Source organism: Prunus persica, chromosome G2 (assembly GCF_000346465.2).
Source record: "Prunus persica cultivar Lovell chromosome G2, Prunus_persica_NCBIv2, whole genome shotgun sequence".
NCBI classification, from domain to species: Eukaryota; Viridiplantae; Streptophyta; class Magnoliopsida; order Rosales; family Rosaceae; genus Prunus; species Prunus persica.
The window spans coordinates 17,584,654-17,607,922 of NC_034010.1; the positions used below are offsets into that span (position 1 = coordinate 17,584,654).

The 23,269-nt window shown below is 38.4% G+C and overlaps 1 pseudogene; it reads right to left on the reverse strand.

The window, feature by feature from the left end:
• LOC18786350 lies at window positions 9,388–21,323 on the reverse strand (annotated as a pseudogene).

The window sequence follows — 23,269 nt, forward strand, 5'->3', positions numbered from 1 at the left end:
AAGAGAATAATCCAGCTCCTGCATCAATTTCTCCTCTCTCTCTTCCGCATCCCTCTCTCTCATCCATTAATCTCTCTCTTCAATCACTCCTCACCATCGAGAAATTATAGAATAGTACGGATATACCACGTCAGCATGTGATACTCCCATTCAAATATTGCCATGTGTCTATTTTAAAATAAAAATTAAACTTTTTTACAGCTCGATTCATTTCTTAATTTTTATGTTATGAAATAACATTAGAAAATTGAAAAACTTAAAGAAAAAGGAACCCCTCCCGAACCCAACACCTCTAATCCCAAAAACATGCCATGACCGCCACCCATCTCCACACTACCTGCCATGACTGCCACCCATCTCCCTTCCTCTTCCTCTTCCTCTTCCTCTTCCTCTTCCTTTTTCCTTTTCCTTTTCAACCCTTATAGTAATTGTAGGTAATGGAGTTTAAAGAGAGGTAGAGAAAACTAGTATTGATGATTATGATGATGATGATGATGATGAAATGGAATAGTGGAAGCATTGGTATTTGTGTTAATGGTTGGGAAATGTTAGAGTGAATGTAAAACAGAGACCCTTTGACAGAATTGTTGTATTGTATTGATTGAAGTAATTGTTACCAAGGAGTTACAATATTGGATCTAGGTTTGGAAATAGTATGATGATGGCAAATGTTATCATGATCAATTTCAGAGAAAGGGGAATTAAGGAAGATGAGGGTTTGGACGCAGGTGGCAAGGTGAAGAAGAAAAGAGATGGGAGGAAGAGGAAGAGAGAGGGATGGCATCCATGGTACGCTGTGGGGTTTTAAGGGAGAAGCGGCGGTTGGGAATAATTTTTTCTTTCTTTTTTATGTTTTTCAAATTTCAAATTTTATTTCACAACTGTAAACAAATATTTAATTTCTGTTTTAAAATGGATACATGACAATATTTAAATAGAAATATCACATGCTGACGTGGTACATCCGTACTATTCTATAATTTCTCCTCACCATCATCCTTACCCACACGCCCCTGCATTCATTCCTCGTTTTCTCTTCAATCACTCAGCCCACATAATCAATTTGTTTTTCAATTTAAAATTTTACAAAGTATTTTTACCCATGTTATTCCTCTTCTCTCTCTCCCTCATTCCTCTTGCAGTCCCACACATCATATATTCATTTCTCTCTGTTTTTTTTTTTTTTGTTGCTTAATAAATGAAGGTGAAGAAGGATAATACTTTGTGATTCCTTACATCTGGAGAAGAAATCAATACATGGTGCCATTTTTCTCCCCAAAACCGTGCCTTCACTGTTCCCTGACAGAACTCAAGCTCTCTCAGCTTTACCATTCCAAATTTTCCAAAACTACCCAATAGATAATAAAGTTTGAAGAAAAAAAGAGGAAAGAGATTCCTCAGATCTGGAGGAGGGAGAGTGACGCCGGAGAAGATTTTTCTTCCCCGAAACGTATACTGTTCCTCCACAAAATCGAAGCCAACCCAATATTTCTCAACTCATTTACAAATTTTCCAGATTTCTCCAGTTAATATAACTTACTTAAATTAAAACTGAGAGATCAATACAAGTGTGGCTTATGAAGGATTACTGATTGAAGAGAAAAAGAGGAATGCTGGATGATGATGGATGAGAGAGACGGACGCGGAAGAGAGAGAAGAGAAAATGGGTACAGCACTTTTTTTTTAATATTTAAAATTAGTAGTAAAATTAGTTGCCAGCTGTCGACGTTTCATTGGTTTGTGACGCTTACGTGGTTTGTTGACAGTGGCATCGCTGTTACAGGGAAGTTTTTATCATTGTTAAGAGGGTCTCACTCAAATCATGCATTGATAGATCACCATTTATGATGTGTTTACTACAGTTTCGATTTCTTGGACCACAGGAGTTCAAAAGATTATGGTCATCTACTGTTGGATATTAATCTAATGGTTCAAAAAGGTTTTTTAAAAGGAGTGTAAGAATGAGTGAACCGTTGAATTTACATCCAACGGTGAGTGACCACAAATCTCTTAGACCCCTGTAGTCAAAGAGATCATGACAGGTGTTTACTAATCAGAAATTGGAATTCTCATCAGGAATTGAATTCCGCCTTCATATGTTTACTTTACATCAAGAAATTGAAAAGTAAGAGAGGCCCATATAAAATTAGGAATTCAATTATTAATTTTAGAGGACTTCAATTCTTGAATGGGATGTGGTATTCTAATTCTTGGAGAATTCACCCAATAGGAATTTATCTTTTTTATCCATTATATCCTCACACAATTTCTTTAATTCCAAATATGTCATATGCTTTAACTCAACAATGAGGACATTTTAATAATTAATTACCACTCCTACCCTAATTTTATATGATTTAGTAAACAACTTCTTTAGGATTCCAAAATCTAATTCTCCTCAATCCAACTCCTATTCAATTCAATTCATCCTCAATTCGAATAATTGTAATCTGATTCGTATTGATAGCCTAAGATTCGTATTGATAGCCTAAGGTTATTATTTACCATAATTAGGCTCGTGCATAAGTCAACTTTAGCCTGTGTATATTTTAACTCCTTACTGAATGAAAATCATCGAGCTTTTCTGCCAACAACCCATCCTATCTAAAATTCTTCATGGTATCAGAGCCCTAAAAGGGCTAGCGCTCAACTCGATCCACAATGCCAACTGCTCCCATCTCTTCTTCTACATCAATCCCTTCTCAAAACTTCACCAAACCTGACCTCTTCAACTGCGACATCTCTGACTTCTGTTGTCCCTACCACCTTCAATATTTCTCATATTTTCCCAACTCCTATGGATCGTACAAATTATCCGTCCTGGAAATCCCAATTTGAGGATGTTCTCGAACGAACTAATCTTGATGAGACTGTCAACCTCGAAACCCGACCGGAGAAAAAATTGTCTGATGGCTCCATCAATCAGGTGTACTCACAAGACAAGTTAGTGCTGAGTTGGATCAAAGCAGCCTCATCTCTCTGTGTCAAGACACTCCTAATTCCATGCTTGAGCTCGTATGAAGCGTGGACATTTTGAGAAAAGGCTCTCTCCTTTTTCCAAAACCCATGTACGATCCTTGAGGGGCCAAATTCGTACTCTCAAAAGAGACTTGGAAAAACCGGTTACTGATTATCTTATTCATGCCAAATCCTTGTTTGATGCAATCATGGCAGCAGGCTCAACCATGTCAGACAATGAGTTTATTGAGTATATGTTATGGACGGTCTTGGTCAAGAATACAAAGAGTTTCTCGCCTCACTTACTCTGCAGCCGAATCTCACATTCGATGAATTTTTTGATCTAGTAAACCAGGAAGAACAGCTGCAGAAACGGATGGCCTCTCTTTCCTTGTCTTCTGGTGTTGCTCTTGCCACAGATCGTGTCACACAGGATCACTCAAATAACTCGAACAACAGGTACAATGGCAACAATAATCATCGCAATAATGGAAGAGGTAGAGGGCAAGGCCGAAAATGGAATAACGGTCGTGGACATTGGGATCGTGATACTGGATGGCGCAACAACCGTGACCCTACCTAGTCACACAACAATGGAAATTGGAATAGGAGCAATTCCCGCTATCAATCTGATCATCAACAAAGCCAACCTCTCCATGATTATCGTCCTCCACTTTTGCCAACACCTTCGCAACACACTGCCTATCAATTTTCAGTCATTTGCCAGCAATGTAACAAGCCTGGACACACCTCCACAGGTTGTCCTGATCGAGGAAATTATGCATACATTGCTGAAAATGCAGCAGCCACTCAACCTTCTTTTGATCCAAATACCACCAACTGGTGTCTTGATTCCAGTGCGACCCACCATATGACATCCAACTCTTCTCTTCTCACCAATGTGCAGCCATGCGCAGGTACCGATACTATTATTAGGTTCTAATTTAGCTATCACTCATATTGGTAACACTAATTTATTCTCTTCGGGATGTGCTTTGGACTAAAAGAAGTGTTGTGTGTGTCTGCACTCCGCAAGAACGTATTTTCTCCCATGATAATAATAATAATAATTTTAGGTCCAAGGAGCGGTCCATCCACGAATGGCAAAAATGCATCCCGTAATAAGGGAAAGGCACAGATGAGCCATGTGCCTAGAAATGTTGAAAGCCCTTGTCACAGATGTGGTGCAAAGGGACATTGGATGCGCGCATGTCGTACGCCCAGGCATTTGGCGGATCTCTATCAAGCTTTACTTAAGAACAGGAAAGTGGAGATAAATTACATTGATCATGCTCCGCCAGCCACAGATGGCTCATCAGAAATATCACGTCAGCTAAACAAGACGCATCTAGATGTTTCTGATTTTGTTACTGAAAAAGGGAATGAAGGTTATGAGTCCGAATTAGATTAAATTCCTTAATGTACTATTTGTATTAGATGAAGTGTTGTTTAAATTTCAATCCAATAAAAGTGGTAATGTTGTCTTCTTTATTAAGTCCGAATTAGATTAAATTCCTTATGTGGACCATTTCGGTACTTTATGGTCTTGGTGGACGCATCCTGCCGAGTGGTCGTGCTGATAACGTGTTATAAAATAACCTGGAATATATGCGGATATTGAGCTGCACATAAAATAGATGAGACACAGCTTTTAACGAGGTTCGGCTATGCCTACGTCCTCGGAGAGCAGCAGCAGTAACCTTTCACTATAAAATGATATGGCTACAACTTTAGTGTTTACAACATATGTGGCTCACTGAATTTTCTCTCTAGGAGAATTTCTCTCTGCTTTCTCTTCTCTCTTTTCTTTTTCTTATTTTCTTATTTTTTCTTTCTCTGATGGTGGTCTTATTTATAGGCTGAAATAATCACTATTCACTATTCACCCGTGACAGACAAACTCTACCAAAGTCTCTAAATGAATAGTAATGTCACTATTCACCCGTGACAGACAAACTCTACCAAAGTCTCCAAATGAATAGTAATGAATAGTTAGTGGGCTGCACACCAAGACTTTTACAACACTCCCCCTTGGAGACCACATGTCCCTAGATTGGTTGACTCATTAAAACCTGGCTTGGAAAAACCCAGTGGGAAAATCTAAGCGAAGGAAAAAGAGTACAACGTGCATATGTCCTATGTTAGAGGACTCTTGAATGCTCCCCCTGATTTTGCATGCTCCAACTTGATTGCTTGCAGAGTTGTCGTAATCCGATGCCATGCACTAACTTTTGGAATGTACATTTCGGCAATGATTTAGTGAAGAGATCTGCCAGGTTATCACTTGAGCGGATTTGTCTGACTTTGATTTCTTGACTCTTCTGGAGCTCATGTGTATAGAAAAACTTTGGTGATATGTGTTTGGTCCTGTCACCCTTGATATATCCTCCTGTGATCTGAGCAATACAAGCTGCATTGTCCTCATTCAGAATTGTTAGAGTGTCTGTTGTTGAGGGTAGGGCACATGTGCTTCGGATGTGATGGATTACCGACCTTAACCAAACGCATTCACGACTGGCTTCATGGAGGGCAAGTATTTCTGAGTGATTGGAAGATGTGGCCACTAATGTTTGTTTTGTTGAGCGCCATGAGATCGCAATTCCTCCACATGTAAATACATACCCAGTCTGTGATCGTCCTTGATGTGGATCAGAGAGATATCCTGCATCAGCATAACCAATAATACTCTGGGCGTTGGTCGATTCACTGGAATAGAATAACCCCATGTCTGTTGTCCCACGAAGGTATCGTAGAACATGTTTGATGCCGGTCCAGTGTCGCCTTGTTGGAGCAGAACTGTACCTTGCTAACAGATTTACTGAGAATGATATGTCTGGTCTGGTACATTGTGCTAGGTACAATAAAGCACCTATTGCACTAAGATATGGTACTTCTGGACCAAGGACCATTTCATCATTCCCTTTTGGACGATATGGGTCTTTCTTAGTGTCAAGCGATCGAACGACCATTGGAGTGCTAAGTGGATGGGCTTTATCCATGCCAAACCGTTTCAATACTTTCTCAGTATAAGTTGATTGATGCACCAAAATTCCATTAGCACTGTGTTCAATCTGCAAGCCAAGACAATATTTTGTCTTTCCAAGGTCCTTCATCTCAAACTCACGTTTGAGATAATCAACAGTCTTTTGAAGCTCTGCAGAAGTTCCAATTAGATTCATGTCGTTGACATATACTGCCACTATCGCAAATCCAGACTTTGATTTCTTAATAAACACACATGGGCAAACAGGATCATTTGTGTATCCTTCCTTCAGTAAATACTCACTGAGACGATTGTACCACATTCGTCCAGATTGTTTTAGCCCATATAATGATCTTCTCAATTTAACTGAGAACATGCCCCGTGGTTTGTTTCTGGCTGCTTCAGGCAACCTGAATCCTTCTGGAACTTTCATGTATATATCTGTATCCAATTCTCCATACAAATATGCGGTAATGACATCCATGAGTCTCATTTCAAGTTTTTCTGAAACCGCCAAACTTATTAGGTAACGGAATGTAATTGTGTCCATTACTGGAGAGTATGTTTCCACATAATCAATTCCAGGCCTTTGTGAAAAACCTTGCGCAACGAGTCGCGCTTTATACCTTGAGATCTCATTTTTCTCATTGCGCTTTCTTGTAAATACCCACTTGTAACCTACAGGGTTCACATTGGGTGGAGTTGGACTAATATGTCCAAAAACACTCCTCTTTTCCAAAGAATTTAATTCTGCCTGGATTGCATCCTTCCACTTGGGCCAATCTTGCCTCTGTGTACTCATTAATAGAGCGCGGTTCAATATCATCATCTTTTATGATTTCAGCAGCCACTGAGAATGCAAATATATCATCGATGATCATCTCATTTCTACTCCACAATTCATTAGTGGACGTATAATTTATGGAGATTTCTTGACTTTCAGGTACGGTTGCCACTCCAGGGGCACTTGTCTCACCAATGACGTTTTCCTTATCAAGAAGTACCTGTCCCTCTTTGGGGGCATTTGAATTATGAATTGTGGGCTCTCTATTTATTTCATTTGGATTCATTTTGTCCATCAACTTCCTCTTTCGAGGAACTGAATCCTTTGAGCCTAGTGGTCTGCCACGTTTTAGGCGTGCAGCAGATGAACCATTTGCTGGCACAGTGCTTTGTCCATTATGGACATCAATCCGTGCGGGTGCATTTGCAGCTGGGATATGAGATTTCGTCACCTTTGCTGCATCATTAAATGCATCTGGCATCTGATTTGCAATACTTTGGAGGTGAACGATCCTTCTCACTTCGTTTTCGCATTGAGCAGTATGAGGATCGAGATGAGACAATATGGATACATTCCAGGATAATTCATGTCGTTTTTCAGGAATGAGTTTGCCTTGTTCTTTAGACACAGATTTTTCTCCCCCTAATGGTGGGAAGATTGTCTCATCAAAATCACAATCCGCAAATCGTGCGGTAAAAATATCACCCGTCAGGGGTTCCAAGTATCTGATGATAGATGGTGAATAAACACCAACATAAATTCCCAATCTGCGTTGAGGGCCCATCTTAGTACGTTGCGATAGTGCAATAGGCACATATACCGCACACCCAAAAATTCTTAAATGTGAAATGTTTGGTTGATTTCCCAATACGAGTTGTATTGGAGAAACTTGATTATTGGCGACGGGCCTCAATCGCACAAGCGATGCTGCATGTAAAATGGCATATCCCCAAGCAGAAACTGGCAACTTTGTTTTCATTAGCAAAGTGCGTGTTATCAATTGAAGGCGTTTAATTAAAGCTTCTGCCAAGCCATTTTGAGTATGCACATGGGGAACAGGATGTTCAATATCAATGCCTAGTGACATGCAGTAGTCATCAAAAGTCTGAGATGTAAATTCACCAGCATTATCGAGTCTGATTGACTTAATGGGATAATCTGGGAATTGAGCTCGTAATTTAATTATCTAAGCCAAAAGCCTAGTAAATGTCATATTCCGAGTAGATAAAAGACAAACATGTGACCATCGGGTAGATGCGTCCACCAAGACCATAAAGTACCGAAATGGTCCACATGGGGGATGAATGGGTCCACAAATGTCCCCTTGAATTCTCTGCAAAAATGATGGAGACTCAACATCAACCTTTGGTTGTGATGGTTTGATCACCAACTTCCCTTGTGAACAATCTTGGCAAAAGATGTCGCTTGATAACATAATGTGTTTAGTCAACAAGGGATGTCCTTTAGAGTTGGTGATGATCCTGCGCATCATGGTGGATCCAGGATGACCCAATCTGTCATGTCAAAGCTTAAAAGCATTTGAGTCAGTAGACTCTTGGTCCATGACACTATGTGCCTCAATTGTCCGTATGGTTGTGTAATACAACCCTGATGAGAGCTCACAAAGCTTTTCCAGTATACGCTTTTGGGTATCACTGGAGGTAATACAAAGATATTCCATGTGTTCCTCTTTCTTTGTTTCAACATGGTAGCCATTCAAACGTATATCTTTGAAACTCAACAGATTCCTTCTGGAGTTAGATGAATATAAAGCATCTGGAATGGACAATATTGTTCCATTCGGTAACATAATATGGGCTATTCCTGAACCTTCGATCAGATCTGCAGGACCTGATATGGTTGTTACCTTTGCTTTTGTAAGTATTAATTTTGAGAAATACTTCCAATCTAGAAGAATCGTATGAGTAGTTGCGCCGCCTGCGAGACAAATATCTCTGCCATAGCCTTTGTTTTGAGGGCATCCATAATTTACATCCATGCCACCAAATAAGTAAAATGAGCTGGAATACTAAAGAAGACAACATTACCACTTTTATTTAAACAACACTTCAGCTAATACAAATAGATCCACTAACTATTCATTACTATTCATTTGGAGACTTTGGTAGAGTTTGTCTGTCACGGGTGAATAGTGACATTACTATTCATTTGGAGACTTTGGTAGAGTTTGTCTGTCACGGGTGAATAGTGAATAGTGATTATTTCAGCCTATAAATAAGACCACCATCAGAGAAAGAAAAAATAAGAAAAGAAGAAAAAGAAAAGAGAGAAGAGAAAGCAGAGAGAAATTCTCCTAGAGAGAAAATTCAGTGAGCCACATATGTTGTAAACACTAAAGTTGTAGCCATATCATTTTATAGTGAAAGGTTACTGCTGCTGCTCTCCGAAGACGTAGGCATAGCCGAACCTCGTTAAAAGCTGTGTCTCATCTATTTTACGTGCAGCTCAATATCCGCATATATTCCAGGTTATTTTATAACACGTTATCAGCACGACCACTCGGCAGGATGCGTCCACCAAGACCATAAAGTACCGAAATGGTCCACATAAGGAATTTAATCTAATTCGGACTTAATAAAGAAGACAACATTACCACTTTTATTGGATTGAAATTTAAACAACACTTCAGCTAATACAAATAGTACATTAAGGAATTTAATCTAATTTGGACTCATAACCTTCATTCCCTTTTTCAGTAACAAAATCAGAAACATCTAGATGCGTCTTGTTTAGCTGACGTGATATTTCTGATGAGCCATCTGTGGCTGGCGGAGCATGATCAATGTAATTTATCTCCACTTTCCTGTTCTTAAGTGAAGCTTGATAGAGATCCGCCAAATGCCTGGGCGTACGACATGCGCGCATCCAATGTCCCTTTGCACCACATCTGTGACAAGGGCTTTCAACATTTCTAGGCACATGGCTCATCTGTGCCTTTCCCTTATTACGGGATGCATTTTTGCCATTCGTGGATGGACCGCTCCTTGGACCTAAACCCTCTGAACGAGCACCACGATTTTTTTTACTTCCTTGCCAGTGGCCACGCTTGCCCCCTCGCCCACGTTTGTGGATACTACCACGAGATGAAGTGGCATTCACTTCCTGAGATGCAGCATTTATTTCAGGAAGTGGTGCTGAGCCCGTTGGGCGAGATTGGTGATTCTTTAATAAGAGCTCATTATTCTGCTCAGCTAACAAGAGGTAAGATACAAGTTTCGAGTACTTCTTGAAACTGCTATGTCTGTATTGCTGTTGAAGGAGGACATTTGAAGCATGAAAAGTGCTCAGAGTTTTTTCGAGCATATCCTCCTCAGATATATTTTCCCCACATAGCCTCATTAATGAGGTAATTCTGTGCATAGCAGAGTTATACTCGGACACTGACTTGAAATCTTGAAATCTCAAGTGGGTCCATTCGTATCTAGCTCTTAGGAGAGTCATCGTCTTCTGGTGATCGTATCTTTCACCTATAGCTTTCCACAGAACCAACGGTTCATCAACCACCACATATTCGCTCTTCAACGCTTCATGGATGTGGCGGCGAAGAAAGATCATGGTCTTCGCATTCTCTTCAGGCGAAGCATCATTCTCATCTACAATTGTTTGTCCGAGGCCATTGGCTCGTAGATGAATTTTGGCATCCAAGACCCATGATAAATAGTTGTCCCCGGAAAGGCCCACGGCAGCAAACTCGAGTTTTGCCAAATTTGCCATCTAAAACTTTAGGCTCGAGATCTGAAATATTAAGCCACTTATTAATAGGAATTTCAGGCCCTCATTATTCAGGTATATTAATTGATGATAAATAAAGTGTTATGAATTTGCTGGTATGGACGATAAACCCGCACCATACCTTAAATGTGCGGTAAATTAAATTCATAAAGTTAAGGTGCTTGTATGGGCACTAATTCTGCTCCATACATTTAAATAAAAGTAAAGGCGTGGACGATAAACCCGCACCACCCTTTAAATAAATATTGCCGTATGGGTAATAAACCTACACCATACCATAAATAAAATAAATGTGGGGATAAAAACCTCCACCTAATATGAAGTGCATAATATATTATATAGTGTGGGCAATATAACTGCGCCACTATTCAAGATATAATAGATGGGTTTTAAGATCACACCATCATTTTATTACAATAATTTGTATTACAACGCGATGGGTAAAAAATTACACCACCATAAAATAACAGGACTGATTAAACAACATAGAAATTACGTTACAAAGAAGTGAATTAAACAAGCATGGATTAAACAACATAGAAATTGTGAGAACACAAAAAGGAAAGTTTGCATGTCGTTGTAGTAGTAAAGTGAGAGTAGACATATGACAGAGAGGAGACAGAGAAGTAACTACATAGTGTTGAGTTGGAAAAATTTCAGAAATAAAAGAAGAGACTATCGTGCTGATAACGTGTTATAAAATAACCTGGAATATATGCGGATATTGAGCTGCACGTAAAATAGATGAGACACAGCTTTTAACGAGGTTCGGCTATGCCTACGTCCTCGGAGAGCAGCAGCAGTAACCTTTCACTATAAAATGATATGGCTACAACTTTAGTGTTTACAACATATGTGGCTCACTGAATTTTCTCTCTAGGAGAATTTCTCTCTGCTTTCTCTTCTCTCTTTTCTTTTTCTTCTTTTCTTATTTTTTCTTTCTCTGATGGTGGTCTTATTTATAGGCTGAAATAATCACTATTCACTATTCACCCGTGACAGACAAACTCTACCAAAGTCTCCAAATGAATAGTAATGTCACTATTCACCCGTGACAGACAAACCCTACCAAAGTCTCCAAATGAATAGTAATGAATAGTTAGTGAGCTCCACACCAAGACTTTTACAACATAAACATTAATAAGCAACACTGCTACAGAAGATATGCATAGAAGTCCAGTTGAGTTACTAAACTTGAAATATAGAATAAGAAATCATATTCGCAGGCACCGAAAACAAACAGCTAACGTTGGGACAGGGAGAGAACGTACATTGACCTCATTATCGACACAGTTTTCAGGTATGCACGCCAGCATCAATGAATTGTAGGGCAGCCTTCTGTACATACAGCTAAAGGAAAACAGTATAAATTTAAAAAAAAAACAATCAGTGCTTATTCCCATTTTTTAAAAAAAGAAATTGAAAAAGAAAGGTCTGAAGACATACTGCAACCCTTCTCTTCTCGGCAAGCAGCATACGTTTCTTCAATGAAAAAAAGGAATAAAGTAATTAGTTCTTTGTTCGCATGAAACAACAGAAAAGAAAAGGTATATATATGAACACATTACCCTTACAGCTTCGTCCCACTGCTCAGCAACAATACTCTCAAATAAAACAGAAGGGACGTGTTTGATCTTGTAGAAATCCTCTCCTCCTTCCTGAAGGCGACTACAGAATGTATCAGGCATCAACTTTATGGTTATTTCCTTAAGGGTAGAAACATATTGCAGCCCATCTGGAACTCCTACCAACGTAATCCAATTTTCAATGTACAATCTGCACAGGCTAGGCAAGGCTTCTTCGGACACCCACCAATGGGATAATTCGGACAAACCATTAAGGTAAAGAACTTCAAGAGAAGGAAAGCCCTTACTCGAGCAAAACAAATTTTCAGAACCAGCCTCAAAAGCTCCATCTCCAAGGCAAAGGGTTTGTAATTTTGGCAGCTTCTCTAGTATTCTTATCTGGGTGTCCTCGAGACATGTACCACACAACGTTAGCTTGGTGAGGTTTGGATAGGTTGGGAGATCTTCAGGTAAATTTCCCATTGGCCCCTTTACTTTCAGCTTGGATACATGACGACATCTATATACTATACTTTTTAATATATCCGTTGAAGTAGACACCACACAGAGAGACTGAACACGGTTAATTGTGAAGATTGCCGCTTTCGAGATTTCCTCCAAAATTTCAAAGTTCCTTGACCTTACATGTACCGACAGCTTTCTAAGATTCTTTAATTGAACAAGTTCTTTAAAATCACAGTCTTGGTTCGAAATATGAACTAACGTCTGCAAACTGCCAAGACTAGCCAATGACAGCTTCTCACTTACGCTGTGTTCGTAGGGCATGTATAAATGTCTCAATTGTACCATCTTTGAAAACACATTAGGTATTTTCACCACCACCTTATCTTTACAGCGTACATCTAGAGTTTGCAAACACACCAAACTAGCTACAGACGATGGCAATTGATTCATTTCACTATTCTTCAGACTTAAAAACCTTAAGTGGACAAGATCCCCAATATTACTGGGCAACTTTACTTCAAAACGCATCTCTTCAAACTTCAAAACTCTAAGCAATTTGAAGTCATTGAACATTTTTTCTATCATTTTTTTTTTCCATATGAGGCTGCCAAAGTATAACAGAGACCTGAGTTGGCCATCTCTTTCATGTCTTGTGGGGGCTAAATAATCAACTTTTTCGTCCAAATAGATGGCACGTCTTCGAACTTTACCGATAGGTGCTGCCTTGCTTGCTGTGGAAGCAAAATTGACAATATCAAAAAAGTTCTCCTCGTTTCCCTTTGACAAGCATAAGTCTCGCATAAGATCATGGAGACGACATGTTTTGATCTTCTTAGTTGAACCATATTTTCCAACTTGAACCATACACCTTTCTACCAACTCAGTTAAGCAACCATATGATACATCTTCAATCATGTCTATAGATGTTGAAGATATAAGACCTTCTGCCATCCATAATTGAGTTAGTCTTTTCACAGGTATCTCATAATCCTCAGGAAAATGGCCTAAATATAGAAAGCATAACTTTAGGCGATATGGTAGGTGATCATAACTCAATGCCAGCACCCATGACGCACCTTTATAGCCTTGATTTTTGTATTCAGGTTCAAGGTTTGTGCCTCTCCTTATATATACATCAACATTCTTATACACTTTATACCACTCATCAACTGATCTTTTTCTAGCTAGAAGTTCTGCAAGCACAATGACAGCTAATGGCAAACCTCCACAATGTTGAAGCATCTTCTTTCCTAGTTCTTCCTTCTTAGCATAAATTTCAGCCACTGAAAACAATAAATATAATAGAGAGCAAAATTAACCTATTTTGTTCAATATGGCTTTCTATATCACCAATGTCCCTTGCTTGAATTATTTTCACTCTAGAACCTAAAAGTTTATGAAGTTTCTTAACCTCACTGCTTGGAAGTAAAAAACAAAATCAATTCCAAGCACATTATAATAATTCATTGCTTGGAGGTTAAAAACCAAAATGATTTTTTAAAACATTAAGGGTAATATGTTGAATTGCCCCCTGAACTCGTACATAACTATCAATTTATCATTGAATTTTTTTTTAAAAAAAACTAAGGACTTGAATTAATTTTTATTATCAATTTTCCCCTGCGTTCTAAGTCGTCAACATTTCATCTAAATTGCCCGTTAAATACGAGATTAAATTGGTCATTTTATATGTTAACAATAATTAAATATTATAAAATAAAATAATAAAAAAATCATTTTAATTAAAATTCGGACCCGCACAACCTGCGACCCACAACCACTCATCCCCTCCCTTCTACCAGACAAACAACTTTTTTCATGGGTTGGTGCAATTTTCATGGGTCTTTGCTGGGGAGAGGTGGCTTGGGGAAGGGGAACTAGGTTTCAAAAAGACCCCAAATTTGAAGTTGTCGAGGTTTGTCGGAGATCGAGAGAGAGGGTGGCTGTGGGGAGATTGGGTTGCGATGTTGGTAGGGTTCGTATCTAGGGCGGCGACGACGGACGGGGGAGGGGGGAGGAAGAGAAGGAGACGGGAGATAGGAGATAGGAGGGGCAAAATAATAAAAAATTTACCTTGTTCGCAGAGAGAGAGAGAGAGAGAGAGAGCTAGGGGATGGGGGATGGGGGATGGGGAGGAGTTGTTCTGGGTCTGTGGGATGTGGTGCTGTCTGTGGTTACTGTGTGTGTAGAGTAAATTTTTAAGGTGGGATAATGTGTTTTGGTTGGAGCGTGAGAGACAGGGAGAGACATAAGGTGGCGGTGGAGTGTAGATGATGGCGGGTGGTAGGAGGTGGCTCCAGGTGTGAAGGGGTTAATACAGTTTTTTTTTTTTTTTTCCTTGTGTTTTACGTTTTATATTATATTCATGTGTTTTATTATTTTTAACTTCTTAATTTTCTAAATAAAAAGTCAAAGGTAAATTGACAATTGAGTGCAATTTCAAGGCACAATTTCAAGGGACAATTCGGCAGATTACCCAAACATTAAGAAAACAAAAGAATGTCAAACGCTTAAATAATATTCAAAAACCAATCCATGTTTGAGATAGTGTTTCATCGTGGGAAAAATTCATCAAAGATGATACAGAACAGACACATAATTGCAACAATCTATCACAATATGAAATGAAAAGAACCTGTACTGAAGCAATATCTTGATAGAAGGATATTATGCAAGCTACTCCTAGAAATTATACTGACAGCGATAACATCACGAGCTTGATAGTAAAGAGGAAAAGATGTACCAGTACTTCTAACTACCTAAATTTTTCACACAAGATGAATGTTGTCTTCTACGTGATTTACAGATTTCCAATATGCATATAGCATTTTGCTAATGACCATTTGGTCCGAGTCTTCATTTTGTTAGAAAAGTTTATGAGTTAATCTCAAAGATAACCGTTGATGAATGAAGTATAAAAATGCATAATACAGTGGTCTCTAAACTAAAGGTCAAAACCACTTTGTGTTGTAGCAATGGGCCCTATAGGAGCCCACTTCAGCACTACCTGTCAAACCATGCTAAGTTATTATCCCCATCTTAACCACCTAAATCCAATATTTGGATTGGCCTAGACTTAATGGACTTCTAGGTGTAGGACTTCAACTTGAGGCCTCGGTGTAATTAGCAATGGACTATTTATATTTTGAACGCGTGTAGATTATTATTGTATTATGCAATGTGGGACTTAAACATCATGACTTTTAATGAGCCACCTACACCAACAATCTCCACCTTGGTGATATCCAAGTTAAGGGTAACCCGCACTTTACAAACACTCATACTTTTCAAGGATGACATGGTCCCCGCAACTCCACCTCTTCCTACACGGATTTCTTGAGCCTCGCTAGGAGCCCTTGCGCCACTAGGATTTCGTTGAGCCTCTACCTTTCCTCCACTAGACACCTTGCTCTACTAGCCCGCTCCACCTTTTCTCCGTCAATCCAGGAATTTGCTTGATTCATCTCCTTGAACATGTCAATGCCTCCACCTTGAACCAAGTGCGTTGTAGCTAAATCAAGTTTTTATACCAATTGTGTTCCTATTCTTCTAGTGAAATTTCTCAAGGGGATCGTCAGAGAGGATGTAGGCACATTGCTGAATCTTTATAAATTTTGTATTCTTGGTTACTTTGTTTCCTTTGGTGTGTGCAATTTTCTTTGTGGTTGGTTTGCTTGTGTTTTTCTTCATAGTCCATTGATAACAAGCTTTTTGGTGCGGGCTAAAGTACAACATGTGGTATTAAAGCTTGGATCTAAGGATGGGGATGGTTGTTTCAAGTATGGATTAAAAGATCATTAGAAAGAGAATTGTCATATATGGAAAGAGAATAGACAAGTTGAAGAATGCTGAAAGTTCAAAAACAGCCAACATGTCTATTGGAGACACTAATGATGAACTTTTGATGGTTACAGATGAGGGTAACAGAGAAGTCATTGCAATTTCTTTGGGTAAGAGTTCTGCTTCAGTTTATATTTTAGATTACGGGTGTTATTTTCATATGTGTTCAAATAAAGATTGGTTTGATACATATAAGGAAAAGAAGGTTAGGAAAGTTATGTTAGGAGACAAGGAGCAAGGAATTCAACACGGGGGATCTCGTTTCTGCACCAGAGATCTCAATGACCCAAGCTTAGTTCTAGGTGGAGCACCACCTCACCTATGGTGCTTGAAGGCAAGTGGTTTCTTGCCAAGGTAAAGCTCCTGGAATCCAAGAGGTTTAAGAGGTTATGAGGGTCAACAATTGTCCATGGTTGATTAATTGTTCGCCAAAGTGAAATTTTTTTAAATATTGGCTCACCATTGTGATGCAGAGGAAGAAAACATGGTAGCAATCGATTGACAAAAGACAGACGACAGCAACAATTTTCAGAGGTGTAGTGATATAGAACACATGGCCGAGTTGATCAAGGAATAGCTAGACAGGCACGCATGTCATCGCGGCAGCAAAGCCCAATCTGTGTAAGTATAGGCCTTGAGCTCAGCATCGGGCCCATAACCTATCGTTTCAAAGAGAACGGCATGACAAGTGCAAGTATGGGCTACTTTAGCCAAATTCTATCGTTTACGTTGACTTTTCAGTGTATAAAGTTTTTAGAATATTTTGAGAAACTTCTATTATTTTCCTTTTTGTTTTCCAATAAGTTTTCCTAGCAAGTCTTGGGTTTCTCATTAGCTTTCCAAGCAAGTTTAAGGTTTCTCTTGTATAAAGGAATGCGTTGGAGCATCTTGAATTATTAATCTTATTTTCAATCAATATATTTGAGGTTTACTCAATTTCTCTAGTGGATCCTAATTTGTTGGTGGCTTCCGACATTGCTACTTGTATGGTTATCATTCGATCTTCTTATCCATTATATCTCGCTGCGTCAGTTGGTATCAGAGCATGTTTTTGCCAGACTCGAAGTGCCTTCAATGGCTCATCTAGACGGAGAAGATAAAGCCCATGGAGACGAGGAACCAATCACTCGTGATGAATTCAATACAGAAATCGAGGGTCTATGTCAAACCAAGAACTTAGGAAACCAAGAACGGCCAGCTAAAGACAGAGGGGACTATTGACGTAACGAACGACGTCCTCCTTGGCGCCTTGGTCAGGAAGATAGTGATGTGGAGCCGGAGGAAGAAATTCATGACGATCATGCCTAACCCAGTAGCCAATGCCAAGAAGACTTATCGCTTTAAGACTAAAATTCCATATTTCAAAGGGCATTTATAAGTTGAAGATTTCTTAGATTGGCTTGTTGAAGTGGAGAGGTTTTTTGAACTTATAGAAGTCCCTAAGGCAAAGATGCTAGTTATCATGGCTAAAGAGGTTGTGAGATATGAGTTGTTGATTGCGCTGTATGAAGCCGATGAAGACTTTAAGGAGATTTGGTCCAAGGGTGTTTGCAACCAACCTGTTATAGATTTTCACCTCCTGAGACATCCTTTGAAAAATGATGTGAGAAAGATCGTGCAAAAGTGTTACACTTGTAAGGTGTCTAAGGGTCAATCTCAAAACATTGATCTTTATATGCCTTCGCATGTGCCTAATGATATTTGGCAGGACTTTTCCATAGACTTCATGTTGGGACTCCCCCATACACGAAGGAGAGTAAATTTTGTTTTTGTTTTTGTTTTTGTTGACAGGTTCTCCAAGATGATGTACTCCATCTCGTGCAAGAAAACGAATGATGCTGCTGGCATAGCCAAATTGTTTTTTTAGAGAGGTTGTTTGTTTGCATGACGTGCCCAAATCCATCACCTATGATCGTGACACCAAGTTCCTCAGTTATTTCTGGATTACTTTGTGGAAGACGTTTGGAACCGCCCTTTATCGCCGCAGTACTGCACATCCCCAAACTGATGCCCAGACAGAAGTTATTAATAGAACTTTGGGTAATATGATCCTTAACATCTATGGAGACAAACCCAAACAGTGAGAAAAAGCACTGCCTCAAGTTGAGTTTGCTTATAACAGTGGTATTCATAGTGCCACAGGAAAATCACCTTTCGCTTTGGTTTACACTTTGGTTCCTAACCATGTGATTGATTTAATGAAGTTATCTAAGGCCCATGGTGTAAGTACCACAGTTGAGCATATGGCAGAAAACATCCAAGACATGAAGAATGAGGTCAAGGAGATGTTGGAGTAAACCAATGCTAAATACAAAGCCACCGCAAACAAATATAGGCTAGTCAAGGTGTTCAATGAAGGCGACTCCTTCATGCTCTATTTGAAGAATGAGATGTTTCTAGTAGGTACTTATCGCAAGTTACAATCCCGCAAATATGGTCCATACAAGATTCTAAGGAAGATCAATGACAATGCATGGAGAATTCAAGCACTTTAAATGTTGCTGACTTGTATGCATTTCATGAAGATGAGCCGCTTTATCTTAAAAATAACTTAGGGTTGAGTTCTTCTGAAGTGGAAGGGACTGATGTAGAACACATGACCGAGTTAATCGAGGAACAACTGGACAAGCGCGCACGTCGTCGCGGCAACAAAGCCCAATCTGTGCAAGTATGAGCCCCGAGCTTATAATCAAGCCCATGACCTATCATTTCAAAGAGAACAGCGTGGCAAGTGCAACTCACTGCTTTTCTATTATGCATGGGCTATTTTAGTCAAATTCTATGGTTTATTTTAACTTTTCACCGTTTAAAATTTTTAGAATATTTTAGGAAACTTTTATTATTTCCTTTTTATTTTCTAATTAGCTATCTTAGCAAGTATATGGTTTCTCTTGTATAAAAGGAATGTGTTGGAGCATCCTGAATTATTCATCTTATTTTCAATTAATATATTTGAGATTTACTCAATTTCTCTGATGAATTCTAATATTGTTAATTATTATATCTCGCTGCGTCATGTGGTGACCGTTGGGATTGGCCATCCAACCGGTTGGTTTCTTCCCTAGAGCAGCAGCGTCAGCGACCATTGGTCAGTCCTGCTATGGTGACAGATCGGTTTAGTCCAAAGAGGTCGATGTTTCATACAAGGCAGTCTTGTTTTTAGGGCGGCCAGTTGACTCTTTTTGAGAGACCTGTCGGTTTTCCCAACCCCATCGATAATGACGCATTTTTTTTACATATTTTAATAGGGTTTTGATTGGGCTTGGTTTCCTACTTCAAGTTAAATTCTAACCCAAGTTCTATAAGCTATAAATAAGGCATCAAATTTGGGGTTGAACAATGGTGTGAGTGTAATAGAGAGCTAGAGGCTACGGGGATTTTCTTGTAACAAAAGTTGTTCTTTGTACTCAAAGCGATCATAGGCATGTTGTCGAACGTCTTAAATTCTTGTGTACTTGGTTGGTTTGTTTGCTTGCTTTGGTGTGTGCAATTTTCTTCGTGGTTGGTTTGCTTGTGTTTTTCGTTATAGTCCATTAATAATGTCTTGGCCAAGAATTATTTTCAACGGGTGTGTGCTAAAGTACAACGGTTTGAAAAGAGTTGATTTCCATTGAAAAGAAAAGGAAAATAATTTGATCTACATGAATGCGGTAGTTTTTATTAGTCTATTGACAAATAAGTTCAAAATCGAGATGAAAGAGCTGGTTGAGAAAATACCTGTATCATCCCTTCCAAAGATAGCTATATTCTCGAACAATTTCCAGCTTTCATTAGCATTTAGTGGCCGAGATTCATGAAGAAAACCATTTTCATCTACATGCAAAGCTACTTCTTTGTTGCGTGTCGTGAGCAATATGCAGCTCTTTGTTCTCTTGTTTACTGGAAATCCAGCTTTTATAGAGTTCCAGGTACCAGTGTTCCAAACATCGTCAAGGACCACCAAACAACACATATTTTCGAGGAGAGTATAGAGGAGTTCTGCTATTTCATCCCTCTTCTTTCTTTCAATTTCTTCTCTTTGCTCTTTGGTAGCAGCAGTTAGCTTAATTAAAACTTCTTCCAAAACAGCTCTTCCTTCATATTGTTGAGATACACACACCCAAGCAAAAGAATCAAAATGACGCCTAACTTTATTGTGATGATAAACTTGTCTTGCAAGGGTCGTCTTTCCTGAACCGCCCATCCCCAAATGGAAACTACTCGGTGAAATTGATGTTCTTCTTCTTTCAACAAATGTGTAGCCAATATCTGTACATCGCCCTCTATCCCAACAACATGGCGTTCACTGAAATGAGCGTAGGTTAGCCTCTGATCATGTTGCCTCTCAACAGATGAAGAACTACCTTCACTCCCTGACCCGATTGCCTTGATATCATAACATTCCACTCTGGACCTCAACTTAGAAAGTTTGGTTGTAATCTTCTCGATTTCAGACCCAGTCTTATGAAGATAAAATCCTTCTCTCAAGATACAAGCAAACCTTTTCAGGACTATTGTCATGCTTCCTTTCCTCTTGGAAGCCACTTTCAAGACAAAAGTCTCAATCACATCCTCCAAATCATAAGCAGCATCTCTAACAGTTGCAACCCAAACGCGTACCACTTCGTCTTCTCCTTGTTTGGCATCTGCATCTTTCAGGTAGCCCAGCATCAGTCGTAGCTCGGTTTGTGCAAGCTCAACTTGCTCTCCGACTCCACTTAAAAAGTTGGCTTCCTGAAGGATGAAATCTCCAAGCGGCTTTAGGCCTTCAGTGACAATTGAAACAACAGCCTCAGCCATATTTCTGCTCTTCGCCAACAGTGAACGACTAATTACCTCTGCAGCTTTTTTCTCTTCTGTATCTTGAAGCAATGAAATTTTCTTCTGATCAGTGCTGGGAAAGTCAAAGTTTCTTCTGCTTGTAAATGTTCCTTTTGCATATTTTATAATCAATTTGCTGATCACTCTATATTCTCCACCTGTCTCTTCTTTTCATTTTCTTTATTTGCTGTAATGCACTACTTTGTCCCATATATGGAAAACTACAGCAGGGAGAGATAAGAAAAGAACACCTTAGAAAAAGACATTGTGCAGATAAGATTGCACAGAGATATGGATAAGCCACGCCAACATTTCACATCTAACACGGCAACACCTCAATCATAGAAGACAAGTGAAATCACACCTAATTCGTGCTGCACACTTATTATATTTTAAATCAATACGCGAATTTTATCATATTTAAATTAATATTCAATCAGGCAAATAATAAGAAAAAATTTAAATAACAAACTAACCTTTAGTTTAACGACATTTCTCTTCTCACAATCAAAAGAAGTTTTAAATTTGATTCTACAAAACAGTCAAACAAATATATGCATACACTAATCGAGTTATTTACATCAATATCTCCTCAGTTTTTTCGTGTTTTCACAAAACTCCTTAAATCCCTTAAAGTCTTAAATTATTTCACAAAACCTCTTTTACATAATATTCCTTCAAAAATATGTTGATTTCATATAGATATTTCTTTTGTGTAGAGGTTGGGCTCAAATGGTAATACTTTTTTTTCTTTTTTTCAATTTTCATTTTCTTGTTAAAAGATGGAAGGAGATGAGAGATAGAGATGAAGTAATGGAGAATAAATCTTAAAACAAAAAAGAAAATATATTAAGGCTTAAATGTCAAAATAATTCATGTGTTTTACTGTATTTGCCAATTTAGTCCATATATTTTTTATTTCTCTAATTTAGTCTCTATGTTTAGCATCGTTAGTCAATGTGATCCAATCTATTAGATTCACCATTAAATAACATTATAGACCTTTTTGTTTAAAAACAAAAAACAAAAACCTTTTTTAAATTAATTTAAAAAATAAAATTTGAATTTCTAATGGGAGAGTTACAAGCAGCTTTAACATTGTATGGTCATCTCCCAAGGAAAAACATTATCTGTTGTACTATTTTGATCTTTGTGTATGTGCAAAAAGGCTATCTGGGAAATGCTATTAAGATATTTGCTGAAATGACTCAAGGAGGAAATGTGGCTAACTGGAATGCGATGATCACTGCGTTGACCCAGTTAAAAATCGCCGGCTTCAGACCTGATAAAGGCACATTGATTTGTTTAATTCAATTTTAAAATTGAAGTTTTAATATCTTAAATTAATTCAATTTTTTTAATTAGTTTCAAAATGGTTTTTTAAGAAACAAAAATATGTTTATAATGTTTATTTAACGGATTGGACCACATTGGCTACCGATGCTAAACACAGAAATTGGCCAAATTGGAAACACATACTAAATTGGTCAACACAGTAAAACACAAGGACCATTTTGACATTTAAGCAAAAGAGTAATGTAAGTTGTTCTAGTGCCCGTTTATCATTGCTTATTTAGGATGATAAGTGATTTTAAAAAAAATTTGAGAAGCCTAGCCAGTTTGGTAAATTATGAAAAAATCTCTTATTGTTAAAATTTGTGGTGAAAAAATGCTATAAAGGGAAGCAGCTAACGAGGTGTTTTTATTTTCTGATTATGTGGGAATCAATTTTAAAGAGCCACTAGGTTTAATGAGATTTACAAACTTCCAAAAATACCCCCAATTTATTTCACACAATTTCTTCTCTTCATGCGTTTTCTCCTTCGCATCCCTTTTTCTTCTTCAAGCCATCTCTTTAACATAGTTCCCCCCTTCTCTTGAACCTCTTCTATTCTTCGTTTTTCTTGTTGAATCAGTTGAAGCACACTCCTGAGAAGCCACAAGACTCACGTAAAAGGCATATTATGTTTATTTCTTCTTAATTTCATTCTTCCCTTTCTCTCTTTAATTTCTAGGGTTTTAACTTCAATAGTTGTTGGTGTCCCTTTTTTTTCGTTCCTTTTTTTGTTTCTTTGACATAATATTTATTATTAACTGAATATATTGGATACAAATATTCAA